The sequence below is a fragment of the Photinus pyralis genome, unplaced genomic scaffold (assembly GCF_008802855.1).
Source record: "Photinus pyralis isolate 1611_PpyrPB1 unplaced genomic scaffold, Ppyr1.3 Ppyr1.4_LG8, whole genome shotgun sequence".
Taxonomy (NCBI): Eukaryota; Metazoa; Arthropoda; class Insecta; order Coleoptera; family Lampyridae; genus Photinus; species Photinus pyralis.
Window position 1 is genome coordinate 34345157 of NW_022170819.1, and position 21585 is coordinate 34366741.

A 21585-nucleotide genomic window follows, 5' to 3' on the forward strand; every position below is an offset into this window, starting at 1 on the left:
GGGGGGGGGGGGGGGGATAATTCCAGATCTTGTGAGAAGTTCAGCATTTTTGCGATGATGGTGCCACTTCGACATAAAGTTGAAGAATAACATCGAGCGCGTTTATATTATTAATGGCAATAAATTAAACAAATATAGCGAACCAAAAGGGCCTTCCTTATTTTTTGGGTTACATTGCCAATTCTCCGATCTACAAATTTGCCAAAGCATCCACCTGCAAAATTTAATCCTAATCGGTTCATTCGTTTCCGAGATATCGTGCTAACGGTAAAATTATGAACTCGCTAGGAGCATGCTCATAATGTCAGAAATTAGAAATTGTTTTGATTGAAATATACATAACTATAAACTATTTATGATTTGAAGACACATCTATCAGAAATTAGCACAAAACGATGCTGTTTGTGTCATGTCGATACGAGCATGATGGCGTGGAGCATTAAGATGGACTCCCAACTGAACAGGTTTGAATTGGTTTGCATGAGTAGGCTAAGTCGCTCAGTAACCGTAAGGGTAGATAAAGCGATCACTTTAACCGTAAGGGTAGATAAAGTGAAACAGATGATTGTGCATTCTAATGATATCTGTCATTCTTATTTTAAATGCACGATATAAAATGACGTTCAGAACATATCACAATTCTGTTTAACTATGGAAACGATCGCAACGACAGAACCTAACTTTGCTATTGCTATTTTTGACACCTCTAAATTAAATTCAGAATTGTCAGAAGCTTTACAATGATTTATATGGCTTGTGCTATAAAACAAAGTTTTGTATTACACACGATGTAGTCCAGGGAATAGAGGGTTTTAACTTGCAAAATGAGAAGTAGTTCCAATTGCATGTCATAGACAGTCTTCTGGTGGTTAAGAATCTAAGTTTTCGACCTCCCACTCCTTGTGCTTCCCCCGTACCACCCCCAAAACCCCTGAAATTTGGTTGGTTTCTTAGTTTTTCAATCATGTCTTTTTAATGGTTCACTTTAGAAAAAAATATTGTTATCAGAAATTGTAGACTATAAAATTCTACAGAACTTTGGTATACACTACTTTTTTGTGAAATGTTTATTAAAAAAGATATAGAGCTTGAGAGTTGGTTATATTTTGAAGAATTCTGAAATTTCTATGTAGATGTTTTAACCAAATTTTATACTTTATCTCTACAATTAAGAGTTTTATGAGAAAATATCTTGAACTTATCGTGGTATAAACCCCCCTACCCTGCACCCTTACCAAAGGGGATGCATAATAATTCAACTTTCAACCCTTGCTAGTGGGGATATTTGAATCCCTGTGAGATTGTACAACATTTTACAAAAAAGTAGTGTATATCAAAGTTGTGTAGAATTTTATAATCTACAATTTCTGATAACAATATTTTTTTGAAAAATGAATCTATAAAACGATGTGACTGAAAAACTAAAAAATCAACCAAATTTCTTTGGTTTTAAGGGTGGTGCGGGGGAAGCACAAGGGGTGGGAGGTCGAAAACTTGGATTCTTAACCACCAAATATTCTTTCATGACATGCAAAAAAAATTGGAACTACTTCTCATTTTGCAGGAAATGGTCCATTTTCAGTCTCTATTTCCTGGACTAATGATAAAGGGAAACTAACCATCTCGTGAATTAACATCTTTCACTCAATGGTAAAAAATCCCTTTATCGTCTTGTATATAATAAATAACTATAATCACTTCATTCGTTGCGGAAAGTAAAGAAAATTCGGAACAAAACATCATCAATTAGTGACTAATGCCTGGTATGGATAAGACATAAATCTAACCTCAGCAATTTTTGCTGATTACTATGAAGATTCATTTCTGTTAGTCTGATTGCATTGTATCTTTCAGATTAGCTGTGATATACCGATATTAGTACCGTGGCTTGCTGAATTAGTTACCCATATGCCTTCATATGAATTTCTTTTTTTATTCTCTATCTCGTTCCGTAAAAATCCAATATGGCGCAGTTTTAAAACGAATGCAAATATAGTATCTAATTTCAAAATGTTGGTATATATTATTTTGCGTTTGAAGTGTTCATAACTGTTCCTCGCATCTTATGTTTAGGGTGGATGTTTCTATTTATAATTTATTTCGCGAAATCGGAATTACCGACCCGCATCTCACCATCTTTTAGACGTGGAACGATCTCTAACAGATTCAGATTATTCAAAAAACTTCAAACTTAAAATTTTTTAAGCGAAGAAATAAAGTGATTGTAAATATAGCCGGGACACGGGCCCCTGTATGCTGTCGAAACAGATATTTACGATTCTTAGCTCCGTTGTTTGTTTATTCCGATGACTCGGCTTATATTATCTTGTTTACGTTTTGAATTCATTAGATTGTCTTGCTATTGAATTGAAATTTAGTTATTTCAGCATCATAAAGTTGAATTTAACGTCAGCTGTTATACCCGGACTGTAGAAACATTTGTAGCCGACCAAATTTTGCTTTTGCTAGTGTAAAATAAATCGAATTATTGATTCTTGTATCAATTACAATTTCAGTATATGATTATCTTCCATATCAGACGTTAGCATTGCTATTGCGTAATATCTTATGTGCAGCCCGATTCACTAACCCGTTTATTTGTTTGTTGTCTGTTACAGATTTGCAGAACGCGCCCTTCTGAATTCAGACGGTCGCTATGACCAGAATTCAAAGATAAACTTTGATATTTTCATCGATTCCCTGATTTAACGTTTGATTATAAGAGATATAAAAAAAAGATTTATATAAAAGTGTCTTTGATACGCCTAATTTAGAATTGATGTCAAACAAAATTCAAGATGGATACTTTTGAGGAATATTTACTAACTTCCTAAAGTTAAATAGGCGCCATATTGGATTTTTAGATTACTTGATAGGTTTTTTAATTCTATTTTCAACGAGCTATCATAGCATAAGATTGAAAATGAGATACCAGTTATATCAGCGGGCTTTATATTTTAATCAAGTAGTCTGTGATGAATAAAAAAAAACAGAACAAAATTTATTCGAGGCAACAAAACAATGAAAATAATTAATCAGATGTTTAAAATACTGGCCATTATTAGTGAAACACACTTCAAGACAGTTTACTTTAGGCAACGCGTTGCCATTGATGCTATAACACGCTTTTAGAACGGTTTCGCGCAGTTGTGTACGTCATTATTATAGTTGTAGCTCCGAAATTGTCAAAAAATGTGCCTCTATCTAACAAATCAATGTAATGGTTGTATACAATTCGTCCAATTTACTTGTTAGCTCCAAGAATCCTGGAAATTACAACCGGTATGATTGAGCATTATTGAGAGTATTTCGTTGAAGGTACTTAATAATTTTGATGGGGTCAGATGAAATAACGTTTGAGTGCCGAAATACGCAAATCGACATGTTCTCGATAGTGTTCGCAGCTATTATGCTTGTATGCAGCCAGAACATTCACTGGAGGGAGTCTCGTATACAACGTTTGTTGAAATTTACCACAACATGCGTCTCTACCCCTAAATATCCGATCGAATGACATGAGGAACGGATACATGTGAACAATAGCTTAAGGAGAACATGCAAACTTCAAATAATGTTAATATAGTGTAAAATTGATTGTACTTTCAACATATTTTGTTCATTACTACACTCAATCTGCATGAACCGCTCAGCATCTACTTTGAATGCAATAACTGGTTTTTAATAAAGGAATGAAAGCGCCGATAATGCAAAAAATATTTGTAAGTAGGTATAGAAAAAATATCAAATAGACGGGAATTTTATATAAGAACGTAGTATAAGTGCGTCACCAGACATCTCGCTCGGCAATATATACTGTATTATTTTGAGCTATAAATTTTTCATGGCGAGTGACGGTGTGTCCTAGTTTTATTATAATTTTATTTCTGCGCCGATTTGGTGCTCTAGAAACCGACCTTTTTTCTCGCGAATTGAAAAAATGCTTTTTAAATTGACTCAAAATCGGTAAAATATAACACCGCGTGGCGTCATGTTGAAATTTGAAATAAGGTACGTGATCTGACTCCAGACATTTTTAAAGAGCATAAAGCTTTCTATTTGCTTTTTAAAAACACATTTCAAGGGTATTAGTAAAACTTACGGAATTCATCTAACGTGCATTGCATTTGGGCTCTTCTCATGAAAATCACGTAACTTATATAATTGCCTAGCGGCATTTTACTAATTGTTTCCATTCGCGTGAACTAAATTCTTTAGACTTACACCAGATATTACATTTTACAGTTAACCCTAACTACTAGGTTATTATTAATATTAAATAACTCAATCGCGCTGTTTAGTAAACTATACTAGAGATTTTGCCGTGCAGGGGCCGTTTGCCGTTAGTTTTTATTGTACTCAAGTTTCGTCTTCAGTAAAATTACGGCAAGCGGATGTGCAAGGTGCTCCAAATACTTCTTCAGCGATACGGCGGTGGCGTGGCGGCGTTGATATACTCTAGATAATATCTTCCTTCTTCGGAAATCCCCCTGGCGGCAATAACGCGTAACACTTTCTGGGACTTTGACTGGCGCGGATTTGGCGTTTGAGTCTGCCCGTAAACAAATGGTTTTCTTATTTTATTACAATGAATCACTTTATTTACTACCTCATTCCGAATATACATACGTAAAGCAGTATTTATGATCCTATTTTATTTCCATTTGAAATAAAATTGCATTTCTAACCGTGCTTATTACTTTACATTATTAGTTCTCTTTTAACTTCCTCACGGTTAAATAATATACCAACTTGGGTGATCGTAAATTAAACAAATTAATTCACTTGCAATGCGTAAAACATACATCTGCTTTCACACACTTATGCATTCTTATTAATCTAAAAATTCCTGTACAATTTTCCGTGCATACGGAAGTCTGGTTACAACAACCCGTGTTGAGTCAAAAATTAAATAGAAGGGAACCTTCGAATTGAGTACGGAGCGCTTCTTTCAAGGGAGAATTTTTGGATATAAGTTTCTTGAACGTGAAAATTTCGACCGAATCTTTCGGGAAGACAAATATTTGGGGAGAAAGGGGGGGGGGGGGAGGGAATTTGGGCGAAATGACTTAAGTGTATCGCTGTTATGGGAAACTACATTGAAAAATTAAATAATCAAAATAATCGTATTTTTGTTTGTTTCATGCTGAGATTTCGTGTCTAATGTCCACCGTAGGTACATTTACGTACCTAATTGGTGGCATTTCGCGTGCAACCGTCATAAAAGATCATCTTATAGGCTTTTCAGGCTACGACTATCTTTTTTCAGTTAATATTATAATGTGTAGCCAAATTTTAATTAATTTCCGAGTTAATTTCGCTTCCATAGTTATTATCATTAAAAAATGTACCGTCGTAAAAAAGAAACAAGCCAAAGTTAGCAAATGTAATACTGTCGAAATGGATTGCACTCGCATTACTTCCAGCATTTTAAATTTAATTGGAATATTATGCGAATACGCGTATGACAACAAAATTTCAGGGATCGCTACATACAGTTTCGAAATTGTTTCTCCGCCCCATTGGCAGAGAACGACAAATAATAAATTATGTAACTCCATTTCACATACAACTGTTATTACCTACCATCTTTTAACTTTTAACGGCCTGTGGTATGTCAAGAAATAACAAATGTCCTACTCGCAGGTTTTGCTTTCTACGAAACGATTATGGCTCGTCGAAAAAGCGAAATGTGATGATTAGATAAAAGTGTGTATATTCCACATCAAAGAGATGATAATTTACTAAATATGTTGGAAACAGACAAACTGTAGTACAGAGTTATTATGCAAATCACCTGTCTGTGGCATGGATATATCTCCAGCACATATTCAAATTGTATCAGGCATTTGATGGATTGTGCATGTTATAATCTTACGTTAATTGGATAGTACCTAATCATAATCAGCTTTCACCAATGAAATAGAGTATCTATGTCACATTGATGTCAACAAAATATGTAAATGCAGTTATCGTTAAGTTAATTTACATTTTTGTGTTTGGAAAGTGCAAACAGACACAATTAAAAGTTATAAGGCTGATTGGGAATAATTCTCAGAGGACAAAACATGTTCCTTAGACTTCTAAAAATTTGGAAAGTGGAAACAAGAGCGATTGGTCAAACCGCCGACGTATGTATACTTATCGTTCGAAAAATATTTGGCACGCATTTGACGTATTTTGCAAAATGAGAACAAGTGTAAGACATTTATCATTTCAATATTGGTAAAAGCTCCTCTATTTTGTACTTTTCAGTTTTCTGGATCTAAACATGCTATACACACAAGCAAACCCCTAAAGAGCATCTAAAAAAGCGGCAGAGCACCTCGGTGTAATCCTACGGGGTCAATGGGTTTGACCAATTTTGAATTGGCTTGTTACATGTGCTATGCAAAGTTTGAACCAAATCGATCCAAGCGTTTGACAGTTATCGTGTTCACGGACAGAAGGACAGACGAACAGACAGACACCATCGACTCCCCTATAAAGCTTGCATCGCTTTGCTCTGCCGCTTAATAATGTTTCATATTACGTTTTATTAGTAGGCCCAAGCGTCGGTGCATATGTCCAATAACTGTTAAATCATTTTGTGTCAACACTCCGTTCTCCAACGTACAGCATATTATCTCCGTTACTAGTGACACGAACACGAATGTTGTGCCGTTGGATGCGTCTCAAGAAAACCCATCATTTGCTCTTGTGAGTGCCGCCCACGTTTGACTCTCCATTCTCGAGACATTCGCATTTAATGTTCTGCCCCCCTACAACAGATGCATCTTTACAGACCTTTCCTTTTTTCCGCGTTTACACTCACTTCCGACACTCCGCTCTCGAGATATTCGCGTTGGAAATTTTGATATAAGTACCAGCAGGTTACGAACATGGCAAACATAATTCCAATTACAAATAATTGACAACCGAACTGATAATTGCATAAGGGCTGAATTTTTATTAATCATAATTAAGGGCTAAGCATAATTTCGATAACGTTAAAATTAATTGAGTCTGTCTTCGCCCCACGCCTCCAACGAATACTTAGTTTTGTGACACAAATGTGATATTAATTTACGTGTTCAATTCAATTATTCAATGCAGTATTCCTGTAATGGATTCGAATTGAATATAATTAACAACTGCCTGGTTACATTTCACATCTTTCTCCTATCGACGCGACGGTATGATTGACTACATACTTACCTGAACGCTTTCTTTACAAGTTCCCTGAATATCACCCCTCTAAAAATTACATACTTAAAGCGTCAGGCACGCTTGTTTGAAACGTAAATTCTTACACTTTTATTGCCCTTGTCGCATAACTACCGAATTCTGTGTATTTAGTTACGGCCCTAAACAAACAATGTTCGCTTAAAAGGTTTCTTGTTTTCATTAACACCATTATAATGAAACGGGGGCACATTTTACTCATATTGTACATCTAAAATTAGAAGGGCTACGATTTCGTTATTTCGCTAATAAGTTACACTGGTTGCTACGCATATTTTGATAATAAAGTGCGCCTAATGGGTATCGACCACGAAATTTATATGTATTTTTAAAGTTAAAGTTATGCTTCGCTATTAAGCCTGGATCACTTTAATACCTATCCGGGAACACTGGAATTCTTGTGTCACCAAAAGGAAAACAAGCATACCAACAAACCACAATAATCTTTTAATCAATGGTACACGTTTTCGCCAGGAACTCAATTTTGCATTAATCAAATAAAAGCGCTTTCCCAATGCCGAAATAGCGGAGTTTCTGCAATAGTTCTGAAGCAGTTATAATATTATAACACCGCAAATTTAAATTAAGTTTAAGTTGTTATTAATTTAATAATGTGTAAACAAATATAGCAAACGAGCTGATGGGTATGGCATTGCGTAATGCGTATTATACGGCTCATTTTGAATTTCATGTAATTGGGTTCATAACTAACGGAGGGCTTCCTTATTTTTTTGGCATACATTGCCAATTCACGAACTCCGATCTACAAATTTGATAAAGCATCCACCTGCAAACTTTCATCATAATTGGTCCATTCGTTTTCGGGATATCATGCTAAAAGATAGATGAACAGACATCGCAAAATTAGGTTTAGCAGGCGAAAAATGACTGCACATTTAAAAATGAATTAAGTCCGTAAAAATCTGGAAGAGTAATGGAAGCCATTGCTGACGCAGACAAGGTTATATTTTTCGTTTTTTTTTGTTGAGGTAGGTCTCTATGGGCCCAAGATGGAGTTTTGGATCACACATTATGGACCATCTGATCAGGTTATTTTTTTGCCGACTCAAGCAGGTATGCTTATTGACGCTATCATGACGGCTACCCATTTCCCCCCCCCCCCTCCCCTGTGCCTTTTTTTTTAGTATTTACGAGCACGTACGCTCCTCGTATAGAACGTTGTTTTTCGGGTTATCGATCAGATTTATCATTTGTCTTCGGTCTCTTCCTTCGCCTTTGTTCCATTTTTGTCAGCAAATTGAGTTGTTAGAATTGAAATTGAGCTGTTAGAATTAGAGCCCTAAAAAAGGTAGGTTGAGGTTGGAGGTAGTAATAATGTTGGGAGCAGAGGCGATCATTTCAGTTTTGTTGGTTCCCTTTTTCCAGCTAAAACATTGAACGGAGGGGTGGAGAGTAAGAACGTTGGGAGCAGGTAACTTGTAAGCAGGTAGAAAGACTTTCAATCAAAAACAGTTTTGTTACTCGGCGTATAACCGGAACACTTAATTGTGGATTCAAAATCAAACAACCAATCTTGTAACCAGTGGCGTAACTTCATTTTAGAGGCCCGTCTTGATTTAGGTTTGCTAATTTTACAATTTGTAATTCATTGGTTCACAGGTCCATTGTAAAATTTAGCGTCACTGCTGTCTGCGTTCTGTCAGAGTCGAGTTGATTTTGTTCTAACTTTAATTGTCAAGCTTTGTCGTTTTATTGTGACTTGTATTGACTTCAGCTATAACTAGGGCTAGGTAACGCTTATTTAATTGTTTCACTTTAAATGTTATCCTTATTTTGATTTGTTTAATATTGGCCATTTCCTTCCATATTTAAACTCGTTTAGTTTGATTAGCGACTTCAATTCTTTGTGTATGAATCTGCCTGTTTCGTCCGTGCAGAGGTAAATGTTGGAATGTTAAAATTACTTAGCGGCATTCATCTCGAAATACAACTTCAGTCTAAGGTTACCGTATCCAGGAACTCCAGATACCTTCTGGATTGGAGAAGGTTCCGCTAATTAACAAAGTATTTCATTCACTTTATGTAAGAGACTTCGGAATATTATTTTTCACTAATGGGAAAGGAGTGGAGCTACTTCATATCTATTTGAGTTGGCTACTTTTGAGCATATCAAATTTAAGATTAAAGTCAGATTTAAATATTCAAATTCAAGAGTGATTTTCTCGGATTGTTAAATTTGGTATATTGGAGATACTGCTTCAGATTTTTCACCTATATTTACCTTTCGTGAACGATCATTCAAAATTTTCTTCGGACTGTAATTGTAAACTGTAAAAAAGCAGGTGTAAATAAAACATTAGACGGCATTTGCATTACTTACGCTTTTTTACGTTTTATCCCTTCCTTTAGTAACGGAAAATGTGTAAATAATTAATAGAAGCATAACATTGAAAGAGTTCGGGAAATTTTCAATTTATGTCAGAATGTTGTATGAATGAATTAAATTTTCTGTACATTTTTGCCGGGGCCCCTTTTAACTCGGGGCCAGTCCTCATTGCGTACCTTTGAGGCATGGTACTTACGCCACTACTTGTAATACTATAAAAAAATGCAATTTAGTTTTTGATTATTTATTTATTTATTTGTATTTGCCCAATTACAGAGAATACAAAGTGACATGATCAAACTAAATTTACTAATGTCCACATCAACTAAATTATATTGTTCTTAAAAACAAGCACATAAAAGAAAGCTGTACAAAACATTCTCAGTTACAATAATTATATACTCGTATTACATGTATACAATATATTACATTATGAATGTTATGCAAAGTAAACCAAACAAATTTAGATGTAATTTAATTTTTTTTTATTTGTTTTAGTTTGTTTACGACTCTGTACCTATCAATTTCTGGATAATCGTACGAATCGATTGATATTGCCTGCAGCATTGCGCGTGGAAGAAAAATAATGTATGTTGATTTAATGTTGACAAAGGAAATGGGGCTATACATATACTGACAAAGTTCGCATTTCAATTTTAATTACGATTCGCTCGTTTGTTACCTTATCAATGTAATCGCTTGCTGGTTGAGCCAGTAATGCGGGTAAAAAATCTTAACGTAAATCAGTTTCATAAAGCGCACTTCAACGAGACACTGTTCCGCAGCTAGTGCTTCAAATATTTGTTTTTCTGTATCTAAATACAGTAAAACCTTTAAATTAAAACCTCCTACTCTCCCTTTGCTCTCTCGTCTAGAGCTGCCCTGAGACGGGGATGTTGTAAAGCAGGAGATTCCAATTTGACGGTATAAGTTTTCGTTTGACTAATCCTATATCACATTTATGCAGATATGGAAAAGAACATGTTCGAAAAAGACAGACAGGCGAGCGTCTGTGCAACTTTTTTTTTCAAATTGTAAGTGTAGCTTCAAGCTTTTGTACACTTTAATGTAATCGCGTGTATTGTGAGATTTACTCTAATCACGAAAGTCTGCCATACAAAACATATGAAACAACTTAAATGACATTATGCCCACAGAAATCTCGGAAATCATATTCATTTCTTAAAGTGTAGGTACCTATACTTACTTGTTGGTGCGTTTTTCTTGTTTGCTCTATTGGGACAGCTGTATGTGTGCAAAGTGATTCAAGTATCCCCACATTCTCATAAAATATAGAAAAATACCCCATAAGATTAGTATTTATTATTTTTAGTAGCAACAACTCTTATAATCCAGATTGATTACAAACGGTTTTTTTGCATCTCATTGTCGTTATTTATTGAAATATAAACCCTGTCCAACAGGTGTCATAGTACAACTTGAATTATGGCCAACGATGTCAAACATAAACTAAATTTGGTTGGGGAAACATACAAAAGTTGTGTAAGAAATAAACATCATAGGTACATATTAGATGAACACGATCATTTTCATAAAAAATATTAACATTGCATGGTTAGCATCCTTAATTTGACAAGTTCGATGGTTTTATGGGGTAATTTAATTGAGAATTTTTTGGATTTTGTAATCGTTTGCATTTTGAAAAACTTAATTTGCTTACTAATTTCGTTTGGCACAATGGCAAAACACTCTGACTTCATGAACATAACTTAAACCGTTATTTGATCGGATTCTGTCATTTTCTAATTTTGTTATAGAAACGGTAGCATGCACTTCTCACAAAAAAATATTTCAAAATTATATGTTTCATTAAACCAACTGGGCGTGAAATTTTGTGTTTTGTTCATTTATCGACAATTTTTAGTTAAAAAAGTTAACTGAAGTTTAGTAATCATAATATTCCTAAAGAAACCGACCTGCACGAATAAATTGCATGAATTAAATTTGTATCGCACTTACTATTGGATCCACAGAAAGAAGTCTTTTTTTTATTAGTTGGAATTAGGAAATTAATTTTTATAGTAACATTTTTTCTAGTGCAGTTGCAAATATGGGTTTTCAACCCTTGTAAATGCCGTTACACGATTCCCACGTTTTGGTCACGTGAACTCCATCCAGATAGTACTATCGGGTGTTATCGCCCGACTGAATGTCACCAGTAACTTCCGTCATTAACCGTTCAGGAGGCAACGACCCATAAAAATACAGATTGCCAATGTTAATAACAAATACTTTCCTTTAAAAATTTGGAATTACCACAATTTTTCAGAATCTGATCCTTTAACTTTTAATTGTGTTTGGAATAATATCGAATTAATAATGTATAGTGACTAATTCCGATTATAAATAGCTGCCACCGTATCTGCAAACTAAAAGGTCTCTAACGTCTACTTGAATGCTGGAATGAAAACTTTGGCTTTTAGCATACATGTAAGGTATGTACATACTAACTTATTAAACCTATCATTAATACACATATTGTTTTATACGAGCAGGGGGAGAACTGTATAGAAAGACGAACTAATTGTTTGACTGTTGTTGTACTTGCACTGTACCTAATAGGAGCATAACAATTACGGTAAGCGAATTTAGTGAACAGCTCTCCAACCCAGCCACGTTCGTTGCAACGATTTTGAAAGTTTTTTTTTTTTTTGGCTTTTCTCGGGATCAATGCCCATTTAGCCACGATAATGAAAGGAAACCTACTGTCATTAATTAACGGGACTTAAAGGCAGGGGCACACACTTCTCGCCAAGAGGTCTGTCATGGCCTTTCATGTAGACATCACAGGTTGCGACCTTGGATAGATAGGAAGAACGGTTAAACAAAGGTTAGACACTTAGGAGTCCATTAGGAGGGTAAATCTTTGATCTTTAAATATTTAGCCCAATGTTGATTAGATATTAGATTTAGAGTTAGCACACATGAGCGTAGCGATGTTCAACGGCAATTGTGTTCCTCTTTCGATTAACCGAGAGTACATATGATTAATGAACGGCATCCTCAACGCGCAATTAAAAATATATGATTCAAGTCGCCAATCTCCGCCCCGCACATACACATTGGCGAGTCAACCACCCCAATTCTGTGGAGATGAGAAAGAAATCGTCCATGTCCGAATTTAAGACGTGCAATTGAGACGTAGTATTTTTTTGGGATATGATGTTTGATGTACCATGGTTTGAATTTCACCGTGGGCTCAATTGTACTATACTGCGTTCTCCGTTCTTCATAGTACTCTTTCCAATGATTATTATCCCACTCGTCTAACATCTTGCCTTTAAAGAAGTTGAGGAGGTCGGACTTTGGGGTATCATAACTGAGTTTAACCCCATCTTGCGCTGCCTGTTTCGCTAATCCGTCTACCATTTCATTAGCATGTATCCCGGAATGGGCCTTGATCCAGAAAAATTTGACCATATGACCTTTCTGAATAATTTTAGACTCCGCGATGATTGCTGTAATTATCGGGTGGGTGTGAAAGTAATGCTTCCTCTGATTGATTCCGGCCAAAACACTCCTGCTGTCTGACATAATAGCAAGGTTCTTAGTTACCCTGTGGATCTTAAAGTATTTTAATGCTTCGAGTATTGCTATTGCTTCCGCTGTAAAAATGGATACGATTTCTCCAAGTTTAAATAACTTGGACACCTTGTTCGAAAGCTGGTAAAATGCACAACCAACTCCCTTCTTGCTTTTTGAGCCGTCTGTAAATATAACCTCCCACCCTTTTAGGTCTTCTAAGATGTTATAGTACTGCTGTATATCGATGATTAAATTTCCCATATACCTTGGAAAGTACGTTTGGAGGATCCTAGTGTAGAAATCATGGTATGACGCCTCCGGTTTCTCTTGTACGCAAGGGGGCATGTTTATATCGTGAACGTAAACACAGGCAACTTACAATGGACTTTGTGCATAATATACACTTTTGTATAAATATGTTGCATAGAGGAGATTGCGGAGGACATTGATCTCGTGCAAATGCTTGGCGCTGTATTTGTAGTGAAATGATCATTTTATATCGTATTGTTCATATATAATTTAGATATAGAACGTCTACTTTTCCTATTGTTTTGTTTATGAGATTCGTAAACAATATCTAGGCAATAACGCCAATTTCCTTTTTTCTTTTCCAAAATATGGCACCCTAACAGCCCTCGACGTTACCCTAAAAAAGATTATTTTAAAACATTTTGGTAAACCCCGGCGTTATTGCCTAGCTAAAGCATTCACTTTTCACAGGAATATTCGACCCCTTCTTCATCTTCACTCAGAATTCAGATATCGTGGAACGAAATCAAGCGTTTTCTAATTTGAAAGTCTGGCGAATATCAGTATTCAGCACAGTATTTTTCACGGCTAAATGTTCAAGGAATCTCTCTGGTAGCGTAGGGCTTTCTTTTTGTGGAACACAATTTTTCAGTTGTAGATACGAACAGGTGCCTTAGTGGGCGTTCACAACGGCGCACCGCACATCGCACTGCACTTAGCATCGTACATAGCATCGACCGGTCGAGGCGAATAAAAGCATACATTTAAATGCACATGTTCATAACGAAGCATCGCACATTGCACGCCCAATGTTGGAGGCGATGGTACCATGCTATGTTAAATGAGCTTAGTATTTTGCATAGCATCGTATGGGTTGCACGAATATGATGGACAAGGAAAAGTTAATAACTTTAGTATTCTCAAGAGAGGGTATATGGAATAAGCGTCATAAACATCATCATAATAGCTTTATGGGATGAACAGTATCCTTTCTCACATTTTCAATGTACCACAAGTGCAATGGATTATTCAGAAGAATTAATTCTTCATCTGAAGAAGATTCGGAATAATTCGCCATGATACACGCGAGACGTTTCGAGCAAAACTATCGAGGCGATGCTCCAAACTTCTTTGCAGTGCCCCAACGTGAACATATCCATACCATGCTAAGTGCGATGCTATGTGCGATGCTAAGTGCGATGCTAAGTGCAGTGCGATGTGCGGTGCGCCGTTGTGAACGCGCACTTATTCATTGCTGCTGTTCAAGACAATAAACCTTTTAGCTACTTCCCGCATTTCCGGGTGTATCGCAATTTTGAAAATATTTGACATCGATTCAACTTTCAAAGTAAACTTAAAACCTACCTATAAAATCTTAAGGAACTTATACCTAAAGCTGCAACAAAAGACCCTGCACATAACATTGAAAACACGCCCAACAGAATTAATCCATATTTTTTAACACCAATACATAATATGATACCATTTTTTCCTAGGGAAAACAAAACACTGCGTTTAGAACGAAGAAATAATCATTATAGTCTAAGAGCCAGCGACACACAACCCTACGTCATCGCGGAATTCAACAAAAATATTATTAATAAGTAGGTTTGAAAGAGGAAAAAACAAAACCGCCATGTCTGCCAGGCATATCCTGTGCTTATTGTTGCTAATTAATTAATTAAGTGTACATAAAAAATAGGTTACTTACGTCATGACGGAATTGGAAAAAAAATATATGGGATTATTGCTGGCAACGAGCACATCACGTAAACATATGTGTGCCAGCCGATTCCCCGTGCTGAATACATGTCTGCCGGGCGCGAAAGGGGTATAAAAAACAGTCGCGCTTACGTAATCACGGAATTTAGCGAATTTTTTTTTAAAAAGTAGATAATGTCTGCCCTGACAATACTACATATGTCTGCCGGGCAAATTCCTGTGCCAAAGTAATGTCTGCCACTTTTTATGACGCGACTTTTGGTCACGAATCATGTCATTTGATGTTAATAAAAATGCGGTTTTCATTGCTTTTTCGAGTGAATTTCTACATTGACTAGTAAGGGAGATGGGTCTGTACGAGGATGGTGTCAGTTTGTTTTTATTTGTTTTCAGGATAGGTATTATAAGGGCTTCTTTCCATTCTTCTGGGTAGTTGTGTTGTTCTAGTATGGTATTGTATTGGTATTTTCCCTGTTGGTGGAAGATGTTTAATCATTTCGACGTTGGTCCCGAATTAGGATTATTTGATTAACAAATTATTGCTTAATTTAATACCGACATTCAACTTTTTCAAATGAATCAAATTGGAGTTTACTGCTTCGTTTCCTTATCAATATCGTAATACATATTTCACGGCTCTTTGAATGAATTAAATAGTCAGATTAGATCGTAATTTCTATGTATAAGTCTGTCTAAAGTAAACGTTAAGTAATAAATTATAATTTGGTGAAATAGACAGGCAGTGGCTGGGGAAATAATCTTATACGATAAACAAAAAGTAAATATATGCAATCTGTACATACTGCCCCACACAACCACAAGCTGCAATGAAATAATTGAAAATCTACGCATCCTTGCCACCGATGCCAACGTACATAATACCATGTGGGGCGGGAAATTGATTAATGCCAGAGGCAAAATATTTGAGAAATTACTGCTCCGCCACCCAGAAATGGTACTCCTAAACGACCACTCTCCCACCCATTTTTCATCAGCCATCGGATCATTTTCTTCTATAGACATAACAAGCTGTAACATAGCTTCGAAACTACAATGGTTTACCCATGGCGACCTGTGTAATAGCGACCATTACCCAATTTTAATACAAATACCAACCAAATAACAAAACACCTATAAGACAAACAATCTAAGATGGAGAATCGCCACAGCAGACTGGCAAAGATATAAAAGTTCTATCGTCCAGCAGATCACAACGCAAATCTCTCCCAAAAATGAATCTAGAAACCCTATATAAAATCATCAATGAGACACCGCGGCAATCGATAGAAAAAAAACCTATCCAAGTAAAAAATCCACCTTGGTGGAAAAAGAGGTCGAATCCTACCTACAAAAACGAAAAAAAGCACTAAAAACCTTTCGAGAGTACAAGAACCTGGAAACCCTCATACAATATAAAAGAATTAATGCCCAAACTAGACTACTAATAAAAACTAGAAAAAAAGAAACATGGAAACTGTTCGTATTATCCATAAATAACAACACGCCTACCAAAACCCTATGGGATAATACCGGGTGATTCATTAGAACTGATGACAGTTTGAATTTCCCGCAAAACAAAAATTTTTAATGGTTGGTAATAATAGATTATCATTTGCCTAATTCCAGTGGTGTATGTACAATCACTCTCCAAGGAGTAATAATTTATTTTTAATTTACAAATAAGTCGTTGTTATTAAATCAATCACAATAATTACGTCGATTCTCATAATCAAGAGCGTGGTAGTTGCTGTAGAACAGAAACCCGGTACGGGTGTATGTATTCGTAGATCTTTATGCAAAATTCGTTGGCAAGTTGCATAAGACACTCCTGTAATTCGAAAATAAAGTTAGTAGGTATAATATTCATTCTACGTGTACCACTTACCAGCTTGGGCACTTAACTAACGGATTGATTTTCTTAAACTCGCTTCCATTCTTTGTCTTCGACCACTTCATCGTTTCTTAGTAATGGATGACCTGTTTTTTCTTCTTTGCAAATGCAATTCTTGTTTTCAAATCGATCAAAGATTCGTTTCTTATGATTGGCAAATGCTTTATAAGAAATAATAAGATCGGGACACTCTTCCTTCCATAAACTGCTCTGGACAGGACTGGAGGATCCTCAAGAAGGGGATTTTTAACCTACAAATGCACATTAGTCTAATTTAACCGTTATTTAATTACTTACCTCAACAAATTCTTGAATTTACAACGTAGTTTTGGACAGAACTGTTTGATAATACAGATTGAAAAAGTAAATTAAAAACTACAACAAATTAACGAAATAACGACGGCACTGGTGACTAATAAGAACTTAGACTATAAGAATTAGTAAAATAACTAAAAATATATCATCGCCAATTCTATCCCGTAAAAAACACTAGAATTGTACGCGCGAAATTCAAACTGACATCAGTTCTAATGATTCACCCGGTATCAGGAAACTACGTGGTCACCGACCAAGTAACACAATTGCTGCCCTAGGAATAAACAACGACATTACCATAAACCCGAATGAAGTAGTCAATGAATTAGCTCAATATTACGAAAGAGTATCTAGCAACAAACAACACAGCGACAAGTTTAACACATATAAACAAGAAACCGAAAAACTAGTAAACTTTGAATCACAAAACCTAGAACCATATAACACCCCAATAACAATGGTAGAGGTAGACAGAGCAATTAATAACACCCGCTGCTCGACCCCTGGCGCCGATAATATACACGTCGAAATGATTAAACATCTTCCACCAACAGGGAAAAACCTTCTCTTGAAAATATACAATACCATACTAGAACAACACAACTACCTAGAAGAATGGAAAGAAGCCCTTATAATACCTATCCTGAAAACAAATAAAAACAAACTGACACCATCCTCGTACAGGCCCATCTCCCTTACTAGTCAATGTAGAAATTCACTCGAAAAAGCAATGAAAACCGCATTTTTATTAACATCAAATGACATGATTCGTGACCAAAAGTCGCGTCATAAAAAGTGGCAGACATTACTTTGGCACAGGAATTTGCCCGGCAGACATATGTAGTATTGTCAGGGCAGACATTATCTACTTTTTAAAAAAAATTTCGCTAAATTCCGTGATGACGTAAGCGCGACTATTTTTTATACCCCTTTCGCGCCCGGCAGACATGTATTCAGCACGGGGAATCGGCTGGCACACATATGTTTACGTGATGTGCTCGTTGCCAGCAATAATCCCATATATTTTTTTTCCAATTCCGTCATGACGTAAGTAACCTATTTTTTATGTACACTTAATTAATTAATTAGCAACAATAAGCACAGGATATGCCTGGCAGACATGGCGGTTTTGTTTTTTTCTCTTTCAAACCTACTTATTAATAATATTTTTGTTGAATTCCGCGATGACGTAGGGTTGTGTGTCGCTGGCTCTTAGACTATTATAGCATCATCAGCAACGTGGCTAATAAAGCATATAATAGAATAATATTAATTAATAGAAATAAAATATGCAACTTGAATAATTAAGACAACAGAATTGGGGATGAAAATGAAAGGAGAAAATTACAAAGATTTTGCAGGAATTGAACACAATAATGTTTGCGGAATCGAATTGAAGATCTTGTCGGTACTTTTATTTAAACTTTATAGGTAAGTGAAGAACTCTTCTAATTTAACTGAAAACATACAGATGAAATATGCATCTATTTTGAAGGCTTGCAGGAAATTAATTCAAGGTAAGCTTTACAAAGATTCTCGGATACGCTTCCTCAAAGTATTCTATTTAGGTAGGGGCCTTCATAAGATAATAGGAAAAAGGTTTTTGAAAATAAGTCGGCAGATTTCGTAAAACCTTATATAATAAGGTCACTTTCGTTGTAATTAATTCAATCTTGTATTAAAAAAAGTAATAAAGGGTACGTAGTACGATGCGAGTATAGTAAAAGAAAAGTTGTGAGTGAAAAACGAGGTCAACGTCAATCCTATACGCCGAGACTGAGAGAAAACTGATAGCCAAGCAGTCTGCGTTCTGAACCCATTTTCCCGATCGATATAAACTACATAGCCATTTCCATTGTCATACTACGTTAAATTTCTCGAGTCTCCGCACGCCGCACTTTAGCTTGTAGTAATTTTAACAGAATTTACTGGTGGTAATTATCGCAGCGTTTGTCGGAAATGTCAAAACGTTCCATCCTTGAAATAAGTCATTCAATGGTTACAGCAAATTTAACTCATCGCATCGATCCTCACGTTTATCGCTGCGGCAAGTAATTTGATTTTTTTTCGAAAAGATTTATTAATATAACGAAGTTTTGGTGGTTTTTGTAGTTGGCTAAGTAATTGTCGTCATTTTGGTTTTCGTTAAAGTTTCGCTACAAATCAATTTCGTTGTGTAACTTATGGAGCATAAGAGGTTTTACCGAAAAGTCGACAAATCGTTTATCTAACTTTGACAATCTTATTTCTTTTGATTTTAGAAGGAGATATTACGCCCTACTACAATTTTAATTATTGCATTGCTTGTTGGGAACGTTTTTCATTTTCATGGCACATCATCTTTTAAACACCCTCTTCTTTTGTTCACGAACCATTTGTTCAAGTGGCTGACAGTACAAACCAATCTGTAAACACTTGCAACGGTGCCGTTGTTAAATATGTAAAAATATGAACAGAACAAAATAAATATGGAGTTATCATTAGATCAACTTTCAAATTTAAAGATGACATCCTCGACATTTGACATCGTAAACATTTTTTCTAGCGTACCCTCTGAGGATTGCTTCGACGAGGCCACAGAGCATATAAATTCTTCAAATTTATCTGATCAAATACACTCCTTTCTAGTGGCCAGCCGTAAAGCCAATATCAGTTATTTACAGTTATCAGGGTATACATTGAGTTTTTGGAGCTGATGGAGAATGTCCATCATCAGAACTGTTGGTCACCAACTGGTTGCCAGAGTTTGAGAAATCCTTTGGCAATGTTTTTTTTCAGCGCGTTTGCTCCCTTCATTTGCTGCATGCATGCCCTATGTTTGATCATTGCTGGTAAATTTTTTTGTTCATTTCATTGTCTTTCCGAATTACACTCGAGTTTGTATTTAAACCGAGTAAATTTGTGTTATTCAAATTCAACCTTTAACAATATGACTCGAAAAACTGTCAACCTAAAAATCCTCCAGCTTCTCGTTGTTACGTTCCTTTTTTTTCGTTCAGTTTGTCGTTAGTTTTGTCGCCTTCGAAACCCCTTTATAAGTTTTATTTTGATTTTATTTTAGGTTATTTATATTTAGTTTTAGAATTAGGGATTTTTGTTCCTTGCTTCCCTGACTTATTTTGTGCCCCGTTTACTCTGCGTCCTTGACCACGTTACATTTTCTGGCCCCTCAACGTGTGGAGCCCCAACCCTCTCTAAAATACTATTTTATCTCTGTGAATGTTTACAATTATATATGTTATTGTTTTCGTGGGTTCAGGTATTAAATAATTAATGTTTGACATGGATATTAACAGATTGTTGTCGGACGAATTGTCCTACGAGCTAATGATCAGAGGGTTAACGACACTTTCTGATAACACAGTTGCTAACAAACGTAGTACATTACGAGGTATATTAAAATGTGATAAATATGGCCAATCTTTTACCAGATTCACAGAAGGATTAGATCTACAGCGTGAGTTGATGATTTGCGATCAAAAGCTTAATGAATTACAGTTATGCATTACTAATTTTAATAATGAGAATAAGGTAAATGAGTTTAAAAGGATCAATTCGCGATTATTACATGTTATCGGAAGATTAAATAACATTTCAACTGTTGCACCTGAAACTGATACTGAAAGCAGAAAAAGCAATCTTTTGTGTAAAGCATCGCAAATGATCAATGACGTAACAGATTTATATGAGACACCTACTGCAGAAATTGCACAGGCTCATCAAACCCTTTTGGATGAACCCAATCCTATGGCAGCTAACCCTTTAGATGAAGATAATGTGTTGTTTCCAGAATTTAGTGCCCTTAATGTCTCCCCACATGTTAATTTCACACGAGAAGTCGAAGAGGCATCTAGTTCATTATTTGTCAACAATAGAGATGTTCGTGAGCAATCATTAAACCCTTTCCTCAATTCAGGCATCCGTAGAAATACGTGTGCTATCGCTAAGAAGGATCCTTGCATTTATAAGTGGAAACTGACCTACGATGGCAATTCCAGTGTCACAGCATTCATCGAACGAGTGACTGAGATGTGTTCTTCAAGGGGTGTAACAAAAGACCAGGTATTTCGATCAGCGGCTGAATTGTTCACTGGTAGTGCACTTCTTTGGTTTCGATCCGTACGCAACACTATCAATTCTTGGCAAGAATTGGAGATCAAGTTGAGAGCAGCTTTCCTACCATACGGATATGAATTGGCATTGCAGGATGAGATCCAGAGAACATTTCTGCAATGGAAAACCTCTTTAACCGTTTCACTAGGAAGCCGTCCGAAGCCACCCGTGTACAGATGAT

At 35.9% G+C, this 21585-nt stretch overlaps 2 protein-coding genes and 1 long non-coding RNA gene across 4 annotated transcripts in view; 1 reads left to right on the top strand and 2 right to left on the bottom strand.

The window, feature by feature from the left end:
- Positions 1-21585, top strand: part of LOC116178913 — a 194765-nt gene that overhangs the window by 124631 nt on the left and 48549 nt on the right. The gene's annotated exons all lie outside the window — the stretch shown is intronic.
- Positions 1-21585, bottom strand: part of LOC116178914 — a 195833-nt gene that overhangs the window by 76089 nt on the left and 98159 nt on the right. The window lies entirely within an intron of this gene.
- LOC116178917 lies at positions 16733-17394 on the bottom strand. Its single transcript, XR_004146913.1, has 3 exons — positions 17274-17394; positions 16971-17227; positions 16733-16913 (listed from the first exon to the last, which is right to left on the bottom strand). It is a non-coding gene; the product is annotated as an uncharacterized LOC116178917 (long non-coding RNA).